Here is a 24080-nt window from a genome sequence, read left to right as displayed (position 1 = left end):
AACAGACTTTTTTCATGATGTATGATGTAAGTATATGGTTTCTTCAGCAATATTGTCATACTACCAAGTTCTGAAGGATTAAAGAAAGAGCAATGGCATTAGCTTGTAATGTACTAGGGACTGAAGGAATTTGTTGGAAACAACACCAAAAGAATCAACACATTCCCAGTACCGAATTTATTATTGCTCCCTTATACTATAATGGGGGCATGGCTCTATTTTTCTTTAGGAGGTTCAATAAGTATTTTTGAAAGGTCTTTAATGTTAGTCATAAAATGTTATTTTATTTTTATTTACTTTGTTTGACATATGTATTTTATTTACACAATGGTTTGCCTGGTTGTGTATCTTTTGACCAATATATATATGGTGTCTGCAGAGGAAAAGAAACACCATCAACTCTCTTGGATCCAGAGTTATAGCTGGTTATATGCTACTGTGTGGATGATGGCAATTGAATCGGGGTCCTTAAAGAAAGCAACCAGTGTTCTTACCCACTCAGACACATCTATAAACCAGCAACCAATAGAAAATTGAAAAATGAATGCAATCAGATTGCTAACCTCACTCAAAGTATGGTACAGTTCATTTTTTAAATTCTACACAGAGAATAAGCACTTGCCAAAATAAAAGGAACTAAGAATGGATTATAAATGTGGAATAAAATCCATCAAAATTTTGTTTTGAAAGTGGTACCCATGTGTGCACATGTATAGGTGTGGGCATGTGATATATTCTGTGTGTCATACAGAAAAATGTGGTAAGTAGTCATTGTTTTATAAAAATATTTTATAGTAAGAAATCAATACATTATCATTGTAAGAAAAAAGAATAATAATTATTTTCTTTCCCTATAAGAATATTTTAAGATCCAATTTTGTATTTTGCTACATCGGTAACAGAATACCTTATTTGTATCAACGTTATGTAAACAAGCTTTATATATTTTGTTTTTTTTCTGATACTTTTAATTTATGTATCTTAAACATGGACCTGGAAATCCCTCCAGTATTCCTTGAACCTTACCCATTATACTTATCCATTTTTGCAACTGATAAAAATGAAATATTTGGTTCTCTTTTTCAACTAACAATACTGTTGCTGTGATTAATAGTTTCTGTTTGTCTTTGCTCTACCTTCTACAGTGTTTCAGCTCTTGTGAAACTGCATTAAAAGATTTGCTTAATCACATATGCTAAACTTTCCCGACTTACTTCAGGCCAATGTAATTCATTCTTCATCTCCCTACAGTAGTATATTATTCACGTTTTGGGTCTGTGTCCCTTGCTAACTGTCTAACTTGCCTGTTTTAATAACAGCATCATAATGTTAACTATCCTATTTTGAGTGAAGTTGAATATTTATTCTGTTAATTTTTCAATTATATATTCTCCTACATTGATAGTAAGCTTTTGTTAGTATTATTATTATCACTTTAATATTTTTAGAGTCCAGTCATTACCCACTTCTCTGTTTGCCCTCCTACAGTTCCTCATCCCATTCCTTCTCCCCTGACAACAAGAGGATGTTCCCCCTCCCTGACCCTCACCCTTACCAGGCCTCCCCACTCCCTAGGGTATTAAGTCTTTTAACTCTTTCAAATATTTCTGTATGATGGTGACATTCAGATTCTGGTTTAATAAGCTCCGGTTGTATTCTCTAATATTTGGTGGCTATGAAGTCAAATGTAGTTTTAGTAAGTGGCTGATTTATCCTATTTCATATTTCCTGTGGTGTTCTTAATGTTATGTTCTCATATACAAGTTATTTTTTAAATTATGTGTGGTTTTGAAGATTAATTAAATATCAACACTTTTATTAACATCTATCGAATTATCTTTTTCTAGTTATCCTCACTTCATGGTTTATACTTAAGTACCTTAATGTGAATGCTTCAGAAGTAAATTTTAAATGTTTAATAATTGTTTCACTATCATATTTTGATAATGCCATAAGATTTTCAAATTATATGCGATTTTTTTCTCAGTCTTGCTGATGGAGCTTTAAGTGCTCCCCCTTGGTTTATTTTTGAATGTCAATACAGGATTTTCATACAACTGTAATTTAACAATATCTCTTACTATTGTTAAGGAAAATCAAGTGAAATGATTGTTCAAAGCATTGTTAATTTTCTTATTCTTCTTCTTTACTTATTTTGATATCAGTTTCTCTGAAGGCTATTTTTGAAGAGTAACCTCAGCAGTGTGACTCCAATTACCTTAGGTTTCCTGAGAAAACACAACTATTTCACAAGGATCTTTTCTATCAGAGACATGTATATCATTCTACTAAAGCATGTCTTTCTAACATCAATAATTTTTCTTGGTGAATATAGTGGGAGCTGTTAGTTACAAGTATTACTACATTTAGACAATACATTTATATGTGCCTTTTTTATGACCCTAACATGACATTAATTTTATAAAATTATACTCAAAATAACTAAGAAACTATTGATTGTTCTTTGTTTATAGACATCCATATCCCTCTTCATATTTCTCAGTAAACTATCATAAAAAGGATGAACAAGTCATTCTACATATTAACCTAAATTGCATATATTTAGCTTAAGTATATATTTTAGAGCTAGGTGGTGGTGGCTCACACCTTTAATCCCAGAACTTGTGAGACACAGGCAGGTGGGTCTCTGAGTTTGAGACCAGTCTGTTTACTGAGTATCTTCCAGGACTGTCAGGGCTGTATAGAAAAACCCTGTCTCAACAAAGAAAAAAAAAACCCAAATACCTCAAAAATATATTAGTATTAATTAATTCAATATCCAAATTATGAGTCATATCGCTAGCATTCAAATATGAATGTGTCTTTCATGTATTTAAATGATGGCTTATAAACTTTAAGAATGTTAACTTGGTAATTCTTCAAATGAGTACTATGAGCTTTGCTGCTGTCAGGGCATGTTTTTCATTGTATATCACTGGCCTAAGGAGACAGTTTGCGTATTCCTCAGGCCATTGTTTGTATAGAAGTCACATATTTCTGTCTTCTGTTAATCACGTACAAGATTTTAGAAAAAAGCAAAAATATTAAAAGATGCCTGAAAGGAATCATAAGAAGGTATTGCAGAGTGCCAATTCTGGGTGTACCTTGTAGAGGAGATAACATTGTTGAACAAATACATTAATTTATATCCCATTTCAGGCCAGTGTATGTCTATCTATTGATTATTGTGAAAATTGCATTTTCACAGTGAGATTTACATTTTTATGGTGTCATAAAGCAATTGCAACTCAATGGTGACAGGAATGTACAACATAGAAAAGGAATAAGAATCGATTTTATAAAAAATAATTTTAAGCCAAGCAGAAGCTATTTTTGTTACAGGCTATGAATCACCCCTTCATAATTTTGACAAACAGATATGAGAAATAGTTCTCTAATAATTTATTCTATTAACCTTTAGACACGAGAAATCCAGTGGTTGGAAGAGGAGCAGAGGAACGTGGCAAGTGAGTGAATCAACGCCTACAAAATTCATTTGGTGAGGAGGATGTGACAAGTATTCATAGAGTATTCCTCTAGCCATTGGGAAACTTTGGTTCTGTAATTTCTAAATACTGTTGACTATATATTTTATTTGTTACAAGTACAAAACTAAAAGATATAGAATTTATTTCAGAAAATGATTTACAAATAGGGATGTGAAGAATTTGGTCAACTTTAAAGTTACAGGGTAGAAATTCTTACTGTGAACAAATGAATAATTTGAGGAAAAAATTAATTTAAGATTAATCGCCACATTAAGATCCATCTTAAATAGCATAATTGTAAGCCCTTATTGGAATGGTATGACCGAGTTAAAGCTATTTAGAAAAAGGTGACATGATTCACAGTTATCAATGCCCTTGCTATACAGCTGTCCCTTCCTCACACCTCAGTCAGCATTCAGCTTCACCCCTGCCTTGCTCACACTGAACTGATCACGTCAACAGATTGAATTCTTTGTCTCATGTTTGTCACCTATCCCCACACTCCCAATGATGTGTGGCTGAAGGCTCATATCCCTTCTTCCATTATATGTCAGATGTCCCCGATTGTTCGATCATGTTTATCATTGATTTCTTTAATAATGTTTTTCTGGATCTAAAATTCTTACATTACTGATTAACTGCAATAGTCTTTTCTAAATGTGCAGTTAATTTCTAAAAGAGCACGTGAATAGAGAGATTTAAGCACTTATATTTATAAGCAAGTTTATCATTAGGGCAACACATCAAGGTTTGTATACATAATTAGTGGAATTATAATGTTAAATTCTGAAAAATATCTGTTGACTTCATTATAATATGAGTAACACGTACCTGAATAGGTGTGATCATGATTTTATTTGTCATAGAAAAAATTTACAGGATTCAAAAATGAAATAACACAAGCACATATTTCTTAAAATGTTGTATGTAACTATGCATAAGATATTGTTAACTAGTGATATTTTAAATATGAGATATTTTATGTGATGAAAAATAAGCAAGATATTTTAATGTAGGAGTTGCCAAAATTTTTGGATTTCTAAACATGCTATGAAATTTGTCTAAAAGTGGAATTAAATTATGTACGTGATGAATAATTTTTTAATCATTGTAATATCAAAATATCAAAACCATCCTGGTAAATATATAATCTTTATTCATGATGATATAGTTTCTTATTTAAAGTATCAATGCATTTTAAGTTACCTAAATAATTATTTAAATTTAAAATTTTATAAGGGTGTGACTGATGAATATTGAGATGTGTCAGCAGCCTTGCGGTCTGCTTCCCAGCGCTGGTTCACTAGCAGCCAGATAAGCTCCTATACCCTACAGTCTGTCTGCCTCTCAGGAGGTCAACAGTAACCAGGGACACGAGTGAGACTTCTTCCTGCCCAAATTCTCACGCCAGCTGGGACACTCAAAGACTCCAGCTGAGGATGACATACTTGCCCTGGAAAACTCCATCTTCCTTCTATTCTGCTTTGTGACCAAGGCTACATCAATGGCCCAATAACTTCCCATATCCTACATCCTGCCTGCCTCCCAGGAAGTCTGCAATAACCATGAACACGGGAGCTCTATTTTATCCAGGGGAACAGTCCTTCCCTTTTTTACCTGCATCTACAACTAGGGCAGATCCCGAACCTGGAGCCCAATGCCTGCCTGTCTCCCAGGAGATTCATCTGGGCCAGAAACACAGGAGGTCTGCCCTAACCAAGCACACAGGAAACGCCCTGTACCCCCTCCGGACCAGAGACAGCACTGACTGCCTCCCGGAAGACTATCTCTAACCCAGATCACAGAGTTCTAACAGGCCCCAAAGGAGGTCAATCCAGTCAGAGGCACCCAGGCCAGTTAACCACAGAGATAGCCAGATAGCAATAGTCAAACACAAAAATATAAGCGACGGAACCGGAACTCAATACACCATCAGAACCCAGTTCTCACACCACAGCAAGCCTTGGATACCCTAAAATGGCTGAAAAGTAAGATTCTGACCTAAAAATCTCATTTCCTGATGATCATAGAAGCCATTAAGTAGGACATAAATAACTACCTTAAAGAAATAAAGGAAAACAAATGCAAAGAATTAGAAGTCCTTAAAAAGAAAACAAATGCAATCCATTAAAGAAATACAGGAAAATACCATCAAGCAGGTGAAGGATTTGAACAATACAGTCTGAAACCTAAAAATGGAAATAGAAACAAATAAAACACAAATGGAGGCAACCCTGGAGATGGACAACTTAGGAGAGCGATCAGGAACTACAGATGCAAGCATCACCGGCAGAATACAAGAGATAGAAGAGAGACTCGTAGGTGCAGAAGATACCATAGAACATATTGACAGATCAAGTCAAAGAAAATACAAAGTGTGAAAACCTCCAACCCCAAATACCCAGGAAATTCATAACCCAATGAAAACATCAAATCTAAGAATAATAGGAATAGACAGGGAAATTCAGAAAATCATCAGATCTTATTATAAAAGTTTACGAACTGAATAAAACAGGAATGACTTGATGAAATGGATGATTTTTTTAGACAGATACTATATACCAAAGTTAAATTAAGATGAGGTAGACTATCTAAACAGTCCTATAACTCCTAAGGAAATAGAATTAGGGATTAAAAATTCCCCATCCAAAAAAAATCTCAGGACTAGATGGTTTTAGCTTTAGGTCTACTAGGCCTTCAAAATGAGGTAACGGCAGTATTCTTCAAGCAATTCCACAAAACAGAATCAGAAGGAACACTATCTAATTCATTCTATGAAGCCACAGTTATTCTGATACCTAAACAAAGACGAGAGAGAGAGAGAGAGAGAGAGAGAGAGAGAGAGAGAGAGACAGAGACAGAGACAGAGAGACAGAGAGACAGAGAGACAGAGAGACAGAGAGACAGAGAGAGAATCAATGAGAGTGGGGGCGGGGTTCAGAATCAAGTGTGGGAAGAGTTATGAGAAAGGCCAAAAAACCAGGAGAATGAACATGAATCTGCAGTTGGAGGTTTGGGAAGGTAGGAGATTACCATAGACCTGGGATGGGAGAGAGTGAATCTAGCCGAGACGTATAGCACTGCAGATATAAAACCTGAAATAGCTACCTCCTGTAGCCAGGAAGGACCCCTTCTCTCAGTGAGGTATGAGGACACCAACCTGCCCACAAACGTTTTGAAGCAAAATGTGTACTGTCTACAAGAAGTACGGTGACAAAGATGGAGCAGAGACTGGGGGATGGCCGCCCATAACTGGCCCAAATAGTACCCCAACCCATGGACCAACACCAATCCATACCACTATTAATGATACTTAATGATACTTTGTTACGCTTGTTGAAAGGAGCCAAGAATGACTGTCCTTTGAGAGTCTCCACCTAGCGGCTGACTGAAGCAGATGCAGAGGTCCATAGTCAAATATTGGATGTAGCTTGGGGACTCTTAGCGGTGAGTTGGGGGAAGGATTGAGGGCAATGAAGAGGACAGAAACGCCACAGGAAGATCAACAGAATCAATTAACCTGGACCCTTGAGGGCTCTCAGAGACTGAACCACCAACAAAAACATATAAACGGTTTGGACCTAGGACGCCAGCACATATATAGCACATGTATAGCTTGGTCTTGTGGATCCCAAACAACTGGAGTGAGACCTATTCCTTAAGCTGTTGCCTGTCTGTGCAATCCATTCTCCTAATTGGCCCCTCAGTGGGAGAGGATGAGCTTAGCCCAGTAGAAACTAAATCTCCAGGACTGGAAGATACCCAGGGGTGTCCAATTTCTTAAAGGAGAAGGGGTTGGAAGATGGGGGATTAGGGATGCAGGAGGGACTGTGTGAAAGGAGACTTGAGAAAGACAACAATCATGACATAAAGTGAAAATTTAATTAACTAACATTAATTAAAAATGCTATTCCACCACAAAAAAAAATGAAAAAGAAAAGAAAAAGGAAATATCTAGGAGATTAGTAAGTCCAGCCCTTTCTCATCTGTAAGTCACTATATCCCAGAGACAAGACTTAGCCTTCCAGAGGATGCCATGGATATTCTAATTATATGGTCTTATTCTGCATATTTGTTCCTTTTCTACTTCATGTAACTTAGGTTAAGATTCACCAGAGTTGCCTTTGACTAAATTGAGAGTGTGTTTAGATTAAGAACTGTCCCTGGAGGGGTTTGTATCCCTGTGCAAACACTGGTCTTCTCTCCTTGATGTTATGACAAATTGAAAGTCCAGATTAATTTCCCTCCATTTATAAGTGAAGCTAATCTTTCATCTTAAATCTAAAATAATATACTTCATTCATCCACTTCAGTAAAAATCTACCAGGAAGTATGTGCGTAGCAATGGAATTAACGAATACAACTGGGAACTGTGACGTTTTACTGTAGCTATCGTTTTATCTTAATCTCCTCCTTTGCGTAAAAATAGCACGTACTTTTAAAATCATGCAATAGATACAGAAAATTAATTCTAACCAGAAAAATAATGAAGCTTAGTGTGAGTTCATATATAAAATATTATTAATACCTTAGATATCATGCTTGTGGCTTTACTGAAACCTTATATCATGGTCCACTCATGTGCCTATGTTATATTCTTTGATTTGACACATTATATGTTTAAAATCCATTAAATTTATTGTGATTTTTGTGTCCTGCATGTTGACACTCCTACTGATTAGCTTGAACATATACTTGCTGAATATTTGATGAAGAGTTCAGTTCCTTTCAGCTCTCTGACCAGGTGGATATTTATATCTGTAAGACAGTAGCCCAGTTACCTTTCTGTGGCTGTGATAAACACCATGACCAAAAAAGTAACTTGGAAAGGAAACAGTTTATTTCATTTTTTGGGTTATTTTTAGTATATCATGGAGGGACCTAAGACTGGAACCTGGAGACAGAAACTGAAGCAGGAGCTACAAAGGTGTGCTTCTCACTGACTTGCCGTTCCTCATGACTTGCACAGACTGCATTTTTATAGAACTGTGCACCGCATGCACAGGGGTATAGCTTAACTACCCATGGGGGACACAGCCTTCCAAAGCAATCATTAATCACGAAAATGTCCCACAGTGTTGCCTGCAGGCTAAGCTGATGAGACATCTTTGAAACTGAGTGAAACACAACTAGATATGTAATCCTCAACTTAGTCTATGATATTATTTTCTTTTATATCTGTATTTAAGCCATCTCTCACATCAGTTTCCAAGTATTTCTTCTAATGTAAATCTGTCTCTGTAACTGTATTTCTGCCTATAATCTCCTTCAGTCACTGATTCGTTCACGCATTCATATTGGAGAATTAGCTTGGTAAACAATGCTGCCTCATTCTCTTTCTCTGAGTGTGAATAAAGTCCTTTAGAAAAAAAAAAGATGTGTCAGCAAGCTTGAAAGATGTAATTAAAGTCTATCCTAAACAGTAAAGTAACTCATAATTCAGTATATAGAAATAAAAAAAAATCACTTCATAAAGGTTACCACAGCACCTCTGACTTCCTTGAAGAACCCAGCTACCCTCAAAGATTAGATATATATTATTTCTGATCGATTTCCAGGTAAGCAACTCCTAACCTTTTAAGGACACTGCAGTATTTATCTCTCATGTAGTGAAGGATACCTCTTCACTCAGAAAGAAACCGATTTTTATCTAACCTACATCTTACTTCCATCAACTCAATCCATGGTGTTGTAATTTGTTGGTGGAGGATGAATAACAAATGATTGACTTTATTTTCTATTAAACTACTGGATTTCAAGTTAGATATAATTTTAGATTGATATAAAGGCGAGTGGAGGAGAGTAATGAAATTTCGATGTGCTCATAGAATCTAGAGTTCCTATATCAATATTACTTTACTTGAAATATAGCAAAGAATCCTGGGAATTGTGATACGGTGAGGGTATCTAGGCAATATAAGGAACTTGGAGGAATATATCTGATTACCCAATCTTATTTTTAATTTTAATTATTAATTTTTATCAATTTAGCAGGAACTGGGTCTATTGATGCAAATTTTGACACTTTGACAATAAAGCATTGATACTCAATGCTCTCATCGCTAGAGGTATTTAAGTGACAGTTTCTCATTATGCTAAGGAAGAAACTGTGGTGAAAGTATATTTGCTATGTGTGAAAGACTGTACTTGACTTCTTTGTGATGTTAGAACCGTTGTTCCCTGTTTTTAAAACTGTTCAAAATGAGATTATGGGGAAACTGGTAATTTCATGATGTGATAATGACTGTATAATAAACTTCTCACACCTGTTGTTTGATGGTTAAGGAAATATTTTTTATATCTTCGAATTCCTTCTAAGCAGAAATGTTGATGAGCTGCCTCAGAAAAGGATATGAATTCTCCACATTTCTAAAATTGTACCTACTTTGCTATATTACAGATCAGTCTCTGTTCATGTTGCCCACCACTGTGCATCCAGTGCATCCAAAACTTTCTGTTTTGTTGTTTTCTGGTTTTCTTTCTGAGTTGTACATAAAGCACTTGTCTAAACTATGTGGAAGCTAAGGAAGTTTGCTCGTGAGGAAATTACTATGTTTGTTGGGATTGGTGTGTATACGAAGGCTACATAGGCCCCTAAATAAACTACATATGATAAAAAATCAAGGTTAACAGTAAACAGTGAACTTACCAGATCATTGATATATATATATATATATATATATATATATATATATATATATTCAATTTGCATGGAAGATGAAACCGATTTTCAAAGAATTACTTACAAAATAACTTCTTATAATCTCCGCATTTCTATAACTTTGTTCTAATTAAGAGAATATAACTATGTTGAGAGGTACCTTTGTCATGATTAGATTGGCTTTCTAACATTCTATATAAAACTGTTTAAGGACACGGCTGCAGGAATCATATGAATATTTATAAAAATGTTTGTAGCTGACAAGGAAGTGGAATGTATCCAGTGATATGTAGGGTTCTAGTTTGGGTTATTGGCACATACTTGGGGTTACTATTAAAAAATACGTAATTCACAATACAGACCAAATCAGAGAAAACTTGAGTGATACTGATTTTGATACAAAGATTTGTGAGTGACGAGTTTTTCACGCAGATGGAAAAATATATCTAAATTTGAACTACGAAGACTAAATATTTAGTATAAATGTTAAGTACAATGCTACACAGAAGAAGGACGGGTGTTGCTCAGCACAAAGGTGTGAGAGTAGGCCCTGAGAACAGACTCACAAGGGTACCTGTGGAGATTAACGTTCATTTTGAAGGCGAGGTATTTTGATTCATCATGAATCAAAACAACCATGAAGGTTTTACTAAGGTATCTCTAAGAACATTTAACAGATCAGTGAAGACTCAGTAGCCTGGATGTAGCTAGCAATGCACATGGGTTTGATTCCAAATGCAATCAAATCAAGAGTTGGATCACACTCTACCACTCGTCCCTCCTAGGTTCCTGACTTCATACTCAGTGTGATCAGTCACTCATACTGCCATGGTGGACTCTACCCTACGAGCCACCCCTTCCTTAAATTGCGTTTGCTGAGTATTGTGTCAGTCAATAGATAGAAATTTACTTATTGTAGCATGCTAACTTGCCATTTCTCTTATTTAAAAGGTGGCTCAATGAATAAAGGCTCCTGCAGCTATGTTTGACAAGCTGAGTTTAGTCTCTGGGGCTCACATGTAAGAGAAATGCTACTGACTCTCATCGCTTGCCTCTGCCCTCCACATATGTGCTGTGTTACCAGCATGCTTACATCCCCATGCACATGTATGAACCAATAAAGTTAAGAAAATGCTCTCTCTTAAGTGAAGAGGAGAATAAAAAACAATAAAGAAAATAGGAAAAAATAGCTGCAGTTATAATTTAAAGTGTTATCATTTTTATATGAAAGATCTTAGAAAATCATATTCCCCCAAATTGGAAGTTATATTGTAACCATAAATGTTAGTGAAGTATGGCTTTTAATTACAATTTTAGGTAGATTTTGTTGAAATTTAGGTATGAAAACTGTTTTGAATCCTCGAGATGAGTTATCTACTTTGAAATAGAATTTCAATGACAGAACATACAGTAAAAATATATAATCAATTAGGTAAAATATTTAATAAAAGAGGTAAAATGTTTATTTATTTTGACAGCATGAAAGATTAGGGTGTTCTTCAGTAAAGTAGTTTTGCTGAAGGAATAGAAAATTTGATTACCTAAAACCAAACATCTGGAATAAGAGCATCAAGAAAAATGTATTTTTACAAAATAATATAAATTAAAGGTTCATATAAAGGCATTATGGTGGCTGTTTGGGAAACTTTTTATGATTTGTAGGCATAAGGTTATTGTGCCCTGTATAAACACTACCATTGCATGATTCAAATGTTGATTACTGTGCCCCTATACCTGGTTGAATTTCTTATTCTGAGAATCGTCTGTCTTAAGATTACATAATCATTGCTCCCCTATTTATTTCCATATTTGTCAAGGGATAGAGTATAGGGCTAGACTTCCTCAGTCAGGGGAGGGGGAGAGAAAGAGAGAGCAAGTGGGGATTCAGTCAACAGGAGAGGGCCCAGAAGGCACCAAAAGAGAGTCGGGGAGGGGTTCTGACCCTGGGCTCCAACCTCATAGATTGCAATGAATAGCCTAGTAAGAGCACTAGTGGAAGGGGAAGCCCTTGGTCATGTTAAGACTGAACCCCCAGTGAACGGGATTGTTGGGGGGAGGGCGGTAATGGGGGGAGGATGGGGAGGGGAAGCCCATATAGAAGGGGAAGGGGAGGGGTTAGGGGGATGTTGGCCCAGAAACGGGGAAGGGAAATAACCGAAATGTAAATAAGAAATACTCAAGTTAATAAAGATAAAAAAAAATCTCTATCAACAATGAATTTTTGTTATAGGAAGAAAAATCTAACCCTTTTTCTTCAATGTAAACAGAGATGCTCAGAGAAAAGAAAATACAGAGAGAACAATAATAAGAAATAAATAAATAAACAGACAAGAATGTAAGTGATATTTCTTATTACAATACCAAGAGCCAAAAGTCACAGGATACTGCACAAATAATGTCATTAAGATCTGAATATATTTTAGAAAAATCCTTAATTAGCTAAAACTAATTTGAAGTGATATTTAATGATAGATTGTTCTAAAGCGGGGAAAATGAAACTACTGAATTTATTCAATTTCAAAAATTAAAAATGAACGTGAAATAATCAAAACCACAGCATGTTGAAGTGGTTGTATCTTGGGTGAGAATTAAACAAAATATTGGAAGTTTGTCTTAAATAATTACATGAAAGAGTTCAGAATATTAGTAAAAAGGTCAAATCCTAGCTCATCAGGATTTTTAAAGAACGATCGATCTATCTATCTATCTATCTATCTATCTATCTATCTATCTATCTATCTATCTATGTGTCTATCTGTCTGTCTATCTGTCTGTCTATCTATCTATCTATCTATCTATCTATCTATCTATCTATCTATCTATCTATCTATCTATCTTTCTCCCAAATCTGATATGCCCATAATTATCTCACAGAGGAAATTACTTTCAAATTTACCTCTCTTCTCTTGGACAATCCAAAGGAATATGACAATTGTTTAACTCTAATATATTTTGATACGTAATCACTAATTCAAGTTAATCAACCTTATGGTTTAAGTTATAGTGACACATATGGGACCTAAATTTCTCTGTCTTTCTGACCACTTGTACTTACGGAACCTCTACTTCCTTGTCAAATATGTAAAGTAATTCATTATTTAAACAAAAAAAGTTTGTGAGTAATTAAGAACGCGAAAGAAGTAATGATGGTTGTAATATCTAACTCACTGGTATTGACTTTGTATATTTAATGACTTTAACCGAAATGTAGGATTCCCAGCTACTTCCACATCCTGACTGCCCGCATGCTGCCGTATTTCCCACCATGATGATAATGGACTATAGAACAGTGAAAGACACCATGGTTCCTAGTTGAGAAGGTTTGAAATTCCAGGGACACTGAAAAGGACGGTAGGCTTCCCCCTAAGCTCCGAGGAAACCAAGCCAGTCACTGGCCCATTGCCCTTCACAGATTTATGATCATCAGTCACTCTAAGGACAACACCCCAAGCCCCTTAGAGGTAGAGGATGTGACCTCAGGTCATGTAGGCTCAAGACAGATCTCTATTATAAAGATGTACCTAAAAGCCTGGAGGCTTAGCCAATGAATTTCCCTTCCCAGTCCTCCTCCCTGCAAAAGTTATTTAATCTCAGGCCCACTCAGAGAAGTGGGGTATGGTTTTACTCGTCCACTTTCCGCCATGACGATAAATGCCTTGAAACCATGGACTGCCTCTTTATGGGGATCTTTCACTGGAGCCACAGAGAAGGCCTTCACCTACAGAGTCTCCATATAATATCCCGAAGGAAGCTTTCCTGTGCTCCAAGCCTCCCTGCTTGTCCTCCACAAAGCTCAAGCCTACAGTATCCAGTCAAGGACTCCTCCAGCGGGACCAGCTGGAACATCCCCGTCTTTCCCCCTCAGATTTACCCGGCTAGATCCAACCCAGGGGTCCCCACTCTGTTCTCAGCTCTCGGGCAGCATCCCAGTGGTGCCTGGACGCCCAAGAGCCTGAGAACCTGACTGACCCGGCCTTTTTGCAGGCCCAGGAACCCCGGAACCAGCTTCAGCTGTGTCCCACACTCAGACTGAGATCCTCCCCACCCCCTCATTGTCCTGAGGCTTCTCACAGCCAGACACCCATGTGACCCCACATTAATCCTACAATGGACTAAACTCTGAACTGAAAACCAATCCGTATTAAATGTTTTCCTTTATAAGGAAAAAAAAACGTTGTCTATGCTAACAGTTAAGATTTTGAAAGAAGAACTTTATTCAGCAAAATATTAAGGAAAATAATAATACTTTTAAATTTAATTTTTCATGAGTTCAGGTATCAAGCAACAGCATAGACTCACAGTCAATAAGGAAAAAGACATGAACTTGACTGTGACAGAGGCTTTCTGCTAAGATTTTTCCTTCATACTTGTATTGACAGGAGTCCAAATTTTCCAAAGCTTTGGGGAAAAAAAAGCAAGGTATGTGGAAGGGAAAAATGTATGTACATGTGTTCATAAGAAAGAATTTGAAAAATGTACTATCCCTCTCAAATAGAAAGTTAAATAGAACATATCAAGTCTTAATTTTTTTTCTTTTCCTCTTTTTAATTATCTTTACAAATTCTTTCCTTTTCTTTTATGGGACATTTTCTTTACTGACATTTCAAGTATTATCCCCTTTCCAGGTTTCACCTCCAGACACACGCTATCCCATCCCCTGTCCCCATGCTTATATGAGGCTGCTGCCCCACCCACTCCCTCTGCCTCCTCACCCTGGCATACCTCTACAATGAGGCATCCAGCCTTCACAGGATCAAGGACCTCTCCTCCCAATAGTGCCCAATAAGGCCATCCTCTGCTACATATGTTGTTGGAGCAATGGGTCCCTAGATTTGTACACTTTGCTTGGCGGTTTTATTCCTGGAAGCACTGGGGATTCTGATTAGTTGATATTGTTATTCCTGTGGGGCTGCAAACCTCTTCAGCTCCTTCAGTCCTTTCTCTAATTCCTCCATTGGGAACCTTATGCTAAGTCCAATGTTTGTCTGCAAGCATACACCTATGTATTTTTAGGCTCTGCCAGAGCCTCTCAGGAGACAGCTATAGCAGGCTCTTGTCAGCATGCACTTCTTGCTATCCACAATATTATCTGGGTTTGGTGACTGTATATGAAATGGGTCCTCAAGTGGGGTAGTCTCTGGATGGCCTTTTCTTTAGTCTCTGCTCCATAATATGTCTCTGTATTTCCTTCTGTATTTTGTTCCCACTTATAAGAAGGACTAAAACACACACACTTTGGTCTTCCTTCTACTTGAACTTCAGGTGGTCTGTGAATTGTTTGTTGGGTATTCTGAGCTATTGGACTAGTATCCAATTATCAGTGAACACATACAATGTGTATTCTTTTGTGGTTGGGTTACCTCACTCAGGAAGATATTTTCTTGTTCCATCCATTTACCTAAGAATTTCATGAAGTCATTGCTTTTAATAGCTGAGTCATACTCCGTTGTGTAGATGTAACACAATTTCTGTATCCATTCCACTGTTGAAGGGCATATGGGTTCTTTCTAGCTTCTGGCTATTATAAATAAGTCTGTTATGAACATAGTGGAACATGTGTGTCCTTGTTATATGTTGGAGCATCTTTTGGGTATATGCCCAGAAGTGGTAGAACTGGGTCCTCAGGTAGTACTATGTCCAATTTTCTGGAGGAACTGAGAGACTGATTTCCAGAGTGGTTGTACCAGTTTGCAATCCCACCAACAATGGAGGAGTGTTCCTCTTTCTCCATATCATTGCCAGCATCTGCTGTAACCCGAGTTTTTGATCGTAGCCATTCTGACTGCTGTGAGGTGGAATCTCAGAGTTGTTTTGATTTGCATTTCCCTGATGACAAAAGATTTTGAACATTTCTTTATGTGTTTCTTGGCCATTCGATAGTCCTCAGCTGAAAATTCTTTGATAGCTCTGTATCCCATTCTTCAATAGGGTTATTTGATTCTCTGGATTCTAACTTCTTGAATTCTCTGTATATATCGGATATTAGCCATCTATCAGATGTAGGATTGGCAAAGATCTTTCCCCAATTTATTGGTTGCCATTTTGTCCTATTGATAGTTTCCTTTGCCTTACAGAAGAAGCTTTGTAATTTTATGAGGTCTCATTTGCCTGTTGTTGACCTTAGGGCATAAGCCATTGGTGATCCCTTCAGAAAAATTTCCCCTGTGCTCAGGTGTTCAAGGCTCTTCCCCAGTTTTTCTTCTATTAGTTTGAGTGTATCTGGTTTTATAAGGAGGTCCTTGATCCACTTGGACTTGAGCTTTGGACTTGAGCTTTATACAAGGTGATAAGAATGTTGGGGGGTGGGCGGTAATGGGGGTGGATGGGGAGCGGAACACCCATAGAAGGGGAAGGGGTAGGGTTAGGGGGCTGATAGACAGGAAACCAGGAAAAGGAATAGCATTTGACATGTAAAGAGGAAATACCCAATTTAATAAAAATGGAAAGAAAAAAAATGGATTGATTTACATTCTTCCACATGCTGACCTTTAGTTGAACCAGCCCCATTGGTTGAAAATGCTGTCTTTTTTTCCACCAGATGGTTTTAGCTCCTTTGTCAAAGATTAAGTGACCATAGGTGTATGGGTTCAATTTTGGGTCTTCAATTCTATTCCACTGATCTACCTGCCTGTCTCTGTACCAATACCATGCAGTTTTTATCACTATTGCTCTGTAATACTGCTTGAAGTTAGGGAGGATGATTCCCCCTGAAAAATCTTTAATTACTGAGAATAGTTTTCACTATCTTGGGTTTTTTTGTTTTTCTAAATGAATTTGCAAATTGCTCTTTCTAACTCTATGAAGAATTGCACTGGATTTTTTTGTGGGAATTGCATTGAATCAGAATACAAATATTTAAAATATCTGTTTGATAAGTATGAATTCACACCGTAACAGTTAAAGAAAGACTATGGTAAAATCATATTATATTCTCTAAATCCTAAAAGAGTTTGAGACAGTTTAATAACTAACTGCACAATTCAAAAATGTGCAGCAATCTAAAATATGTTATAATTACTAGATATTTCCATATTTTATGAAGACAAAACAATAAAAACATAGGCTCTTTTTTATGATTTGAACACAAACCAAAACTATGCAACAAATGCAAATATGAGGTGATGGTTTTCATGTGTTGTCATGAACATCAAGCAAGGACAGGTGTTGGTCTCTGAAAGGAATTCACAAGGCTTCATGTGAAGCGCTTGGTGGACAAATCAAAGCCCAGTCAGCCAGTGATGCTGACCTGAAGGAGCGCAGCTCAGCGGCAGATCACAGGCCTTCCTTGGAAGCACAGTGCTTCACAGAGACAGCAGTGCAGCTGAGCTGAGGGATATGGCATCCAGCAAGCATGGGCAGGGTTGGGAAGAAATCTACACAGAGCCGAGAAGAAAAACTTCACCAGGAAAAGTAAAAAAACAAAACAAAATCAAACGAAAACAAACAAACAGAAAGAAAACACACACAAACAATGTGAACACAGAAGCAAATAGGAAACCTCAGACTATTCCCAAAGCCTGATTGGGTGCAAACATGCCTTTTCATTAACACAGTACAAATGTGAGTATTAAGCACTGGATAATTTTTATTCCTGACTCAGCACCGTCATGTCCTGAGTTGTAGAATCAGTACACCAGTCATCCAACTCTTAAATAATTATAGAATTCGGAACTAAAGTATCAAGTATCTCTCATTAAAAAGAAAATAAAGTAGGGTGAACCTTAAGTACAGTCTCACTCCTTTCAGGTGGAGGTAGGAGGTTAGTGAGTTCAAGGTTGACCTTGATGACAAGGAAGACCCGAATCATGAACAACAGACATAATGTGAACACTACACACAGAAACTATCTTAGTGAAAAATGGGTCTATTTAATGTACTGAAGAAAGAAAAGGGGCAGAAATTGTCGATTTAGAAAATCACATTCACTACAAAAGTCTTTTAAAATCAAATAAGTATATATTTAGATAGTTATACACTAAGTTATTTATCAACATCAGAAGAAACTAAAAAAATATTTTACATTCACACTTGTAAATCATATTTGTATGTTTTAAATGTCAAGCAATTTGGTGCTCTGTGGAAATTGATAGATGTTTTGCACAGGTTAATTTAGCTAGGAAACCAACTGCCCAATCTTGGCTGAGAAACCAGGTTGCAAGTACAGTGTGGTATTTGGGTGTCCATGCCAGCTGAAGGGACCAGCATCTCCTATATCCCTGATTGACATGCTTACAAACCAGTTACAGTTGTCGTTCTCTTCTGGTTGGGTAATTTGTTAGGATAGCTTCTATAGTTGGGCAGGATACTTTATTCACATTGACTGGCTTGCTGTGGAGAAACCAACTCAGGTCAAATTAATAAAATGTGAATATGAGGGTGTTGGGAAAGTTTTCTGGTGTCATGCCATTAAGGTTGGCATGAAAAAATAGCATAACATACACAACTTACAAACTTCTATACGCATCATTCATGGTTCTGGAGGCCAGGAAGTTTAGGAATAGTACAGCAACAGACTCAGATATAATGCATTGATCATTTCACTTGCTGTTAGGAAGTGTTTGTTTTTTTGTTTGTTTGTTCATTTGTTTCTGCAAGAAACAGCAAAGAAGTTCAGATCATCAATAAGGAAATCTTTGGAAATATATATTTCAATCACTGGAAAACACCAAATAAACTGATGAATTTCCAGACACAAATGACATGGCAAGCATAAAATAAAATATGATGGCATAAATAACTTTTGATTTACACAAAGCAAATTTTCCCAAATTAAAACAGTTCACAGTCAAATACCATTCCTGTTTATTTCTAGGAGACCTTTAAATGATCATCAGTGCTCCTTAGACTATTTCAAATAATTAAAGAATTGAGCCTGTTAACACATTCCTTATACAGAACAATGTTAGTCTTATATAGATATCAGGTAAAGGCATAAGAAAACAAATTATCAGTCATTCTCACTGATGAATATCGAAGCTAAAATTCTCAATAACATACTTTAGAACCTAATCCAACAACAGACAACCAAGAATACCTACCATGATCTGTGTAGTTTCATTACAGGAAATCAAGGATGATTCTACATATGCAAGGCTATAAAGATTATACAACACACAAACTGACTGAAATCAGAATTCACACAATTTTCTCAACAGATAAGAAAGGCCTTTGTCTATTGCAGCATCCTTCATAATGAACCTTCTGAGAAACTAGCAATAGAAAGAATATGCCTTAACACTGGAAATAAAGCTATACACAGCAAGCATACCGGTTCTTATAAAAATTGTGGTATGCTCAATGACTTTTCTCTAAAATTAGCAATAATAAGCACAATAATAATTTTCAGCACAAAAGTGTGTTTTTTACACACACAAAAATCAGAGAGCAGCAGGACGTCTTTGTAAATAAAGGTACTTGCTCTTAGGTTTCATATCTTCAGGTCAAACCCAGGGAAATAAACAAACACACACACACAGAGAGAGAGAGAGAGAGAGAGAGAGAGAGAGAGAGACAGAGACAGAGACAGAGACAGAGACAGAGACAGAGACAGATAGATAGAGAGAGAGAGAGAGAGAATTTTAGATTACTCATTCTTCAGCAATAGTCAATATTCTGAGGAAAAAAGAAAGAAAAAAAAATCCACAATAGCTATAATGCTATGCAAAAGAATAAAAGCGGATCAAATACTTTTAGATTGAAAAGTGTAAAGCATGGGAAACAAAATCTGTAGAAGACATTGACAATGGAAATAACTTCCATGTTTGTGATAAGTAAAATTAATGTCATAGAAATTGTTCTATTACCAAAAGATTGAGTGAAATCCCTATGTCATGCTTCACAGAAGCGAAAAGCAATCCTAGAATACATATGGAAGCTAGAAGCACTAAATATCCCAAAAAGCAAAGCAAAGGAGAAAAAGGAGCAATGCTGGAGGTGTCAAGGAGGCTGATGCTATTGCATATTCAAAGTAATAAAGTGGAATGTCACTGGCACCGACATGTATGTAGTGGAATGTCACTGGCTCCGACATGTATGTAGTGGAATGTCACTGGCACCGACATGTATGTAGTGGAATGTCACTGGCTCCGACATGTATGTAGTGGAATGTCACTGGCTCCGACATGTATGTAGTGGAATGTCACTGGCACCGACATGTATGTAGTGGAATGTCACTGGCACCGACATGTATGTAGTGGAATGTCACTGGCACCGACATGTATGTAGTGGAATGTCACTGGCACCGACATGTATGTAGTGGAATGTCACTGGCACCGACATGTATGTAGTGGAATGTCACTGGCTCCGACATGTATGTAGTGGAATGTCACTGGCTCCGACATGTATGTAGTGGAATGTCACTGGCACCGACATGTATGTAGTGGAATGTCACTGGCACCGACATGTATGTAGTGGAATGTCACTGGCTCCGACATGTATGTAGTGGAATGTCACTGGCACCGACATGTATGTAGTGGAATGTCACTGGCTCCGACATGTATGTAGTGGAATGTCACTGGCACCGACATGTATGTAGTGGAATGTCACTGGCACCGACATGTATGTAGTGGAATGTCACTGGCACCGACATGTATGTAGTGGACCCAGAAGTAAACCTGCATAGTTGGTTCCATTCGACTTTTCATAAATTGCAAACTCCGCACCTTAAGAAGAGACCATCTCCTTAAAAATGGACCTTGTGAAACAAGGTACTCAAATATAGAAAAGTGAAATCTCTGTATTTCTTTTAATGAACAAAAATCAATTCAAATCGGGTTAAAGGCCCTAATATGAAACCCCAAACTCCAAACTTAGAAAAATCTTTCAAGATGCCAAGAAAAGGATAGGATTTCTAAAAGTAGCTCTAATAACTCAGGAAATAATGCCATGAATTGGCAAATGGGATTAACCTGAAATGAAAAACTTCAACTCTGTAAATAAATAATTAACTAAGGAAACAGGCTAGAGAGTGCAAAGAAGTTTCTTGCAGTTGTTCACCAGACAAAGGAAATATATTTATAAGATCTTAAAAGAATATACAAAAACAGCTGATCCATTGATAAATTGGTAAACTTAATGAATTTTTCTCAAAAGTGTAAGTATAAATAGATAATAAATGGATGACGGCGACCTATCTAGCTGTCTGATAAATGCCATTAAAATATTTACTGAGATATATTTCATCTCTCAAATCAGAATGAGTATCATTATCAAAATGAATAACACCAAACACTGGCAAGGAAGCAGAAGGCAAACAAATATTCGTAATTTTCTGATACAAGGGTAGATTAGTAGTTATTACAGAAACAGAAGTTCCTTATATATATAAAGGAAGAGACAATCTGACATCAACAACCTAATGAAAGATATTTAAGTCAGCATACTACAGTCATGTATGCCTACCTATATTATATTTCTATATTTTTAGTATATTGTCAAAAACAAAACAAAACACACTGATGAAAATAGAGGTGCAAGTAGGACCAGCAGGACCACTCGGGAGGGGGACATACGTGAATGAAGTGGTCAAATTATATGACTTGCTTAGAGAAAAAGTTTTGAAACCCATCATTGTAAGTGCTTTGGAGTATAGTAATCAAAAAAAGAAAGAAATCTTGCTATTTAGACTGCTATCTTATTATATTGCAGCCGATTCATTCATTCAGACCTCTCAACATGGGGCATGTGCTTAGGTTCCAAATATCAATCCGTGCAAATTTGTAATTAATATGCTTTCTGAAGGGATGTAGTGCCATTGTTAAATATATACTTTTGCGTCTGGGGACTGTTTCTGACTTCTCATCCCTTTTACTTGATTTATGTGTAGTTACTCCTGATCCATGTTGGTTATAAATTTCAGACAATTTCTTTCCCTGTCCTTTCTCTGTCAATCTATATCTTTAAATCAAACACTTTCTTTTAGACAGTCTATAGTTGAATCTTGCATAAAAAATCAATTTGCTACTTTATATTTTTTGATAGTGATTTCATTGTTTCCATTTAAAGTAGTCTTTGAAGCTTGAGCAGTGGAGTTCTTACAGACGACCCGGGTTAGTTTTCCAGCAACCACATTGGTGGTTTATGAACATCTGCTACACCAGCTCACAAGAGATCGGAAGCCTCTGTGCTCCACGGGCACCTGCAGCCACGTGCACCTACAGATGTACACGCACACACATTCTTTGAAAGAAGTAATCAACAGGAGGGAAGGATAAGATGTATCATTAGAACACAGCACACTTATCCGCCTGAGTTCTGATTTCCATTAATGACTGTGTATATGTGTGTGTGGTGGAGTGGGGGGAAGGTGTCTTTTGCGTCTGTGTGAGCAGGAGCATGTTTGTGGGAATCAGAGGACAACTTTGTAGAATTTGTTTTCTCTGGCACCTTTACATGGGTTCCTCTGGATAAGAATCAATCTACAGGATATGGAAGAATTTCCCCTACTGCTCCATGTCTCCCAGCCCCCGCCTCCAGCCCCCGCCCCCGGGGGGTGTCCTCTTTTGTTCCTACTTCTTCTACTGATGTCTCACTGTTGTGGGTTTTATTTTTCTTTTACTTATTTAAGATTCTTTGCTAACATTTTTACTTTCTACTCAGAGACATCGTCTTTGTAATTATAACAGTGTTACATGAAGTTTAACGCGGAACTGGAATTCAGACATCGTTGACGAAAATGGAAAACGGTTGATTGTGGATGAAAAGCACGCATTCATTTTTAAAGTAGTACATAATGCAGACACGGTGGGTGCCCAACTTTTATCCTAGCACTTGGAATTGAGAACAGCCTGCTCTACATAGTGAGTTCCTGGATAGACAGGATTGTAAAGTGACTTACTTCAAAAACACAAGAAACCAATCAACCAAATGGCAATGAAACCAAAACCAGATTGTATATACTGCTGCCATGGAATCTCTCAGCAGATTCTAAGTTCTGGTGCACCAGTTGCATAGCATGTCTCCGATAAGTAAGCCCTTCAGCCATTTATCTCCATGGACGTAAGCCTGCCCAGCGACTTATGGCTCAGCGTTTCCCTTGGAGGATGGAGTTCTGTAGCTTGGTTCCTGTCCAGCATCGCTGCTTAATGTAATAGTACTCAGCTTAAACAAAATGCTAATGCTAGTGAAGATTATGACCTTCTGTACGCCAGAGTCATTGCATCCCTTGAATGTTTCTTTAATTCCTTGCAATATACATTTAGCATAAATTCCGCAAATGACAAACTTCAAGTCCTGTCAGGGTACAATTGATTAATTTAGGAAAAAAAAATACATCACTACAAGTTTGAAATCTATGATTGCAGCAAATGTTCTTCAGATGCTTGTATCTTCTCTACTTAAGCAGTAACAAGTAACATTTAGTTGTGTGTGTGCGTGTATGCATGTGTGTGTGTGTGTGTGTGTGTGTGTGCAGTGTGTGGGGTGTGTGTGTGTGTGTGTGTGTGTGTGAGCGGTAGCTGTTGTCTCAGTTTTCCTTCCTGTGATTTTACAAATGAGCTTGATTTTATCATTTCACTCACTAATACAGCATAAATGTTATGTTTTTTTTATTTTGTATTTAATTAATTTTTTGAGACATGGTCTCACTTTTTTAGTCCTGGATATCTTGAGACTCACTATGTACAAGTAGGCTGGCCTTCAGGTCATGGAAATCCTTTTAAATAATTCTCCCAAGGCTGGTACCACCACACCCACTATGTTAAAATTTCTTTAATTTTATATTTCTTAACCATAAATATAATATACTGCTTTGCTTGGATGATTACTGTCTGTCTCTCCTCAAGAAGTAGAAGAAAGAAGCAAGAATATGCTTGTTTTGATATAAGATTCTAACAAACAGTACTCTGAAGAAGCTTAGTATTTGTTCTAGTCATTAATACTTTTAGCTATCAAACCTCTTTGCTAACAAACACAGTGTGAAGCAATTGAAACAC

The 24080-nt window shown here is 36.9% G+C and overlaps 1 long non-coding RNA gene across 4 annotated transcripts in view; it reads right to left on the bottom strand.

Annotated features, from left to right (window-relative positions):
* LOC148001136 (uncharacterized) overlaps nt 1–24080 on the bottom strand; it is a 70418-nt gene that overhangs the window by 10926 nt on the left and 35412 nt on the right. Inside the window, exon 4 of one of the 4 annotated variants that reach the window (XR_015638527.1) lies at nt 18598–18737. The exons of the other annotated variants lie outside the window; for them this stretch is intronic. This is a non-coding gene — a long non-coding RNA (uncharacterized LOC148001136). The remainder of the gene's footprint in view (nt 1–18597; nt 18738–24080) is intronic. 4 annotated transcript variants of the gene reach the window in all.

The sequence above is a fragment of the Rattus norvegicus genome, chromosome 15 (genome assembly GCF_021556685.1).
Source record: "Rattus norvegicus strain SHRSP/BbbUtx chromosome 15, alternate assembly SHRSP_T2T, whole genome shotgun sequence".
NCBI lineage: Eukaryota > Metazoa > Chordata > Mammalia > Rodentia > Muridae > Rattus > Rattus norvegicus.
This window is presented reverse-complemented; position numbering and strand designations above follow the sequence as displayed.